The sequence below is a fragment of the Trichosurus vulpecula genome, chromosome 9 (genome assembly GCF_011100635.1).
Source record: "Trichosurus vulpecula isolate mTriVul1 chromosome 9, mTriVul1.pri, whole genome shotgun sequence".
Classification (NCBI taxonomy): Eukaryota; Metazoa; Chordata; class Mammalia; order Diprotodontia; family Phalangeridae; genus Trichosurus; species Trichosurus vulpecula.
In genome coordinates, this window is record NC_050581.1 from 99,555,767 (window position 1) to 99,560,204 (window position 4,438).

The 4,438-nt window shown below is 38.0% G+C and overlaps 1 pseudogene; it reads right to left on the minus strand.

Annotated features, from left to right (window-relative positions):
- Positions 1-1,905: 1,905 nt before the first annotated feature.
- On the minus strand, positions 1,906-2,271 carry LOC118830533 (annotated as a pseudogene).
- Between the last annotated feature and the right edge of the window lie 2,167 nt (positions 2,272-4,438).

Consider the following 4,438-nt stretch of genomic DNA (forward strand, 5'->3'; position numbering starts at 1 on the left):
AAACAGCAGGATTCTCACTGTGGCTTATGCCCCATTAAAATGTTTGATGAAAGAGTGTGAGGGGAGAGCTTCTTTTTACTTGTGACAAATTTTGTTTTAGGGGCTGGAAGGAGACATGGACTTTTTTTCAGACTTGATAAGAGTGAAACAGTCCTTTGTTTTCTCAAGATGACCAATTTTATCTGTAGAGTGAATACAGATAATCTGTCTCTTGAATCAGTTGGCCAAATTATGAAAATATTGTGTATTTCTAGGTAGTTACAGTGGTTATATTCCAAAATCTCTTAAATATTTAAAAAAATTCCTATGAAAATGTTCTTTCCTTTTATTCTCTGTCTCTCTGTATCTCTCTGTTAGCTCATTATCTTTAAGTTCTAGTGATGTCCCCCGCCTTTTTTATACCATAATCATTTTCTAGCCCCCTCTATCCCTCAAACAACACACTTTTCATTGTAACAAGGATAATCAGTCAAGAAAAACCAAAAGACACAACAATCATATATGTTGGGGTATGCAATATTTTGGGCACCCATACTTCTTCTTTCCCCTTCTTCCAAGAAGACAGAGGTGCATTACAGCATTGGTTCTCTGGATTCAACATTAGTAATTCCATTTAATCTCAGTTCAGCTGCTTTTCAGGATTATTTTCATTTACACTGTCTATATTTTTCTTGTGGTTCTGTTTTCTTTCACTCTGCATCAATGCAAATTTTTCTAAATTTGTAATATTTATTATTTTTATGGTACTATTTGATTGGCCCCCATTTCCTTTCCAGTTTTTTTATATCATAAAGACATAAATAAAAGTAAAAACTACTGCTATGAATCTTTTTTTATGTATGGGATATTTTTTTCTATCTTTAACCTTTCCCATTTCTTTCCATGGGAAGCTTAACTGCTTAATTTCTTTTTTTTGGAAACCGAATCTCTTTCATTTTGCCAATAGTGGATTATTATTTATGCCTTTAAACCAAAAACATTAACCTTTCAAACTATATGCAGAAAACAGAATTAACACAATGAAAATATATAGAAACAAATTTAGCTGATATTGTCCATAGTTTTCTTTTTCCCCACTTAATAGTATTTCATTTTTTTCCAATTGTACATAAAGATAGTTTTCAACATTGACTTTTATAAGATTTTGAGTTCCAAATTTTTCTCTCCCTTCCTTCCTCCCCTCCCCCTCTCCCCAAGATGGCAAGCAATCTGATATTGGTCGTACCTGTATAATCATGTTAAACATTTCCATATTAGTCATGTTGTGAGAGAAGAATCAGAACAAAAGGGGAAAACCACGAGAAAGGAAAAAAAAGAGAAAATAGTATGCTTCGATTTGCCTTCAGACTCCATAGTTCTTTCTCTAGATGTGTGAATAGCATTTTCAATCATAGATATTTTGGAATTGTCTTAGATCATTGTATTGCTGAGAAGTGTTAAGTCTATCAAAATTGATTATAACACAATGTTGCTGTTACTGTGTACAATATTCTGGTTGTGCTCGCTTCACTCAGCATCAGTTCATGTAAGTGTTTCCAAGTTTTTCTGAAATCTGCCTGCTCATCATTTCCTATAGCACAGTAGTATTCCACTACATTCATATACCACAACTTTTTTAGCCACATGTGCTCTAGACCGGGTTGATCCTGATTTCTGAGCCTTGGTCAAGGGCACACAACAAAGCACACGATAAGATGAAGTTCTGGGGGTACAGGTTTAGGAAAACATGGCGGGGGTGGGGATGGCCAGAGTTACACATCGAACCAGAGGTGGGGGCTGGGATTCTCCTTGGATCAACTGTACCGCTTCTTTTTGGGAATTGAAGCATAGTGATAAGTTCCATCCCACTTATTTCAGCTCTTATAAAACATTCTTGTAGTTAAAAGTCTGTGCTAAAGAATTCTTTCATCGCCTCTCTAACTTCTTGTATTTTGCTTCTAGTTTCTTTGAATATGCATCCAACTTGTAAGCTGCCTGCTCAGGAGCTGCTACTCACTCCTCAGTTAGAGTGATCTGATCCAGATAAGGCTGAAGTGGTGCATATTTCTCTTTTAAGTCCTTTAGGTTTCTACTTATGTTTACTGCAATATCTTTCATTTCTAGATACTTCAAGCTAGTCAGTTTGTTCGTATTTTCCAGAAGTTTATAGTCTTCACTGGTAGCTGTCAGCTCGCCTGTCAGGTACGTGGCCATTTTGCAGAACATGTCCTGACACAGCCCCATGATGTCTGCCTCGGTGGGCTCCATGGTCTCCTCAGCTGTCTCCACCATGGCATTGTCTAGGCCGGGGAAAGGAGGAAGGAGAAAGGATGGAGGGAAGGATGGGGATGGGGAAGGAGGGAGACAGGGAGGGGAAGGGAGAGGGGCAGCAGTGGAGGGGACAGGAGAAAAGGGAAAGGGTCAGAGTTGTTGTTTTAATTTGCATTTCTGTAATCAATTAGTAGCTTAGAGCATTTTTTCATATAATAAAGATAGCTTTAATTTCTTCATCAGAAAACTGCCTGTTCATATCCTTTGACCATTAATCAATTGTAGCTTAATTTTCAACCATTCTGTCCTGAAAAAAGCTGTGGCCAACCTCCCAGTAGCATTTACTCTGCTTTGCCCAGAATGGAAAAATTATGCCTGCTTTCATAAAACATCTAGCTTATATTGCTGAAAATTAAAATGACAAAATATTTTGTTTCAGTAAGCAACAACAATAGCTTTATTTTTGGCAAGAAAACATTCAGTTTTCCTCCCCATCCCCCCCCCCCCACTAGCAATCTGTTCCCCGAAGGTTTGATTATTCAGTAATTTTAGATCCCAGGAGCATGTGCTTTTTCTTGCTTCTATATGTTTTTCCAAATCTGTAGGTTTTCACCTGCTGAATAAGCAGCAAAGATGGTTGCAGAGATCCTTGTGAAACTTCAAAATGGAAACAGTTCCCCAGTAGATCATTGACTTGAGAAAGATCTTCATTTGATTCTGTGACTTATTAAAGGGGAAAAAATCAGTAAAAAATGTGTGGCCCAATACAGATGTTAACTTTATTATTTCCAGTCATTGTTATAATGACACTTGAATTTCTTGTGTTGAGCTTAGCAGCTAGGTAAAAAAAAAAACAAACCTAATCTAAACCTGGTGAAATTAATCCTAAATTTCTGCCTTTAGTGAGTAACACTGTAACATTTAGTGAATAATGACAGAATTGGAGCCTGAATAATAAAATCTCAAAGTTGGACAGGGCTTTGAAGGTTATCTAATTCAGCTACAATCTAAGAAGTCTCAGTATCGCTGAGAAATGTTCTTTCAGCGTCTGCTTGATAATCTCTAGTGAGGAGGAATCCATGACCTCTAGATGTAGCCAATTCTACTCCAGGACAGCTCAAATTGGTAAGTTTTTCTTTTCTCTAGGCAGTTTCTAGTTCTTGCTTTTTGTTTTGCTTTCATGGGCCAAGGACAAATCTAATCCCCTTTTTTTCCCCGTGACAAATATATTCTTCGAGAAAGATACTATGCATTCTCTTGAAACTTAGATTCATAGATCTAGAATTGAAAGTGACCTCAGTGGGCATCTAACCTAATCTTATCGTTTATAGGGAGCAGATGATGCACATTGGATAGAGTTTTGGGCCTGGAATCAGGAAGACCTGAGTTCAAATCCAGCCTCAGACACTTACTAGCTGTGTGACCCTAAGTAAGACACTTGAATTCTATTTGCCTCAATTTCCTCAATTGTAACAAGGGGATAATGATAGCAGCTACTTCTCAGGGTTATTGTGAGTCCAAAATGAGATATTCGTATAGCACTTAGCACAGGGTATGGCACATAGTAGATTATAAATGGTTATTCCCTTCTCCCATTCCAACTACCTTCTTCCTTTCTACCTATCAGGAGTTTGAAAATCTGGGTTCAAGACTTTATCTTTGCTACTGATTAGCCACATTCCCAGGGGCAAGGCACTTCCCTTTTGAACCTCGCTTTCCCCATTTTTTCAAGAGCAAGTTTTTTTTTTTTCTTTTTGCAGGGCAATTGGGGTTAAGTGACTTGCCCAAGGTCACACAGCTAGTACATGTGTCAGGTGTCTGAGGCCGGATTTGAACTCAGGTCCTCCTGACTCCAGGGCTGGTGCTCTACTCACTGCGCCACCTAGCTGCCCCTCAAGAGCAAGTTTGATGTAGATCATTTCTAAGGACTCTTTCAGTTTGTACTTGTTAGATTCAGAACCTTTATGTAAACATCCTGGTTTCCTTCATCTGATCCTTATAAGACATGGTCTTCCATTTCTTTGCCATTTTGGCTACATTATTTTGGATGTGCATACTCCAAGTCAATAAGGTCTTTCATCATATGTAGCCCTCGGAATATATTCCAATGCCTGAATTTGGTCTGGTCAGCACAGAGCAGAGTGGGACTGTCACCTCATTTATTCTGGACATATTGGCCATATTAATG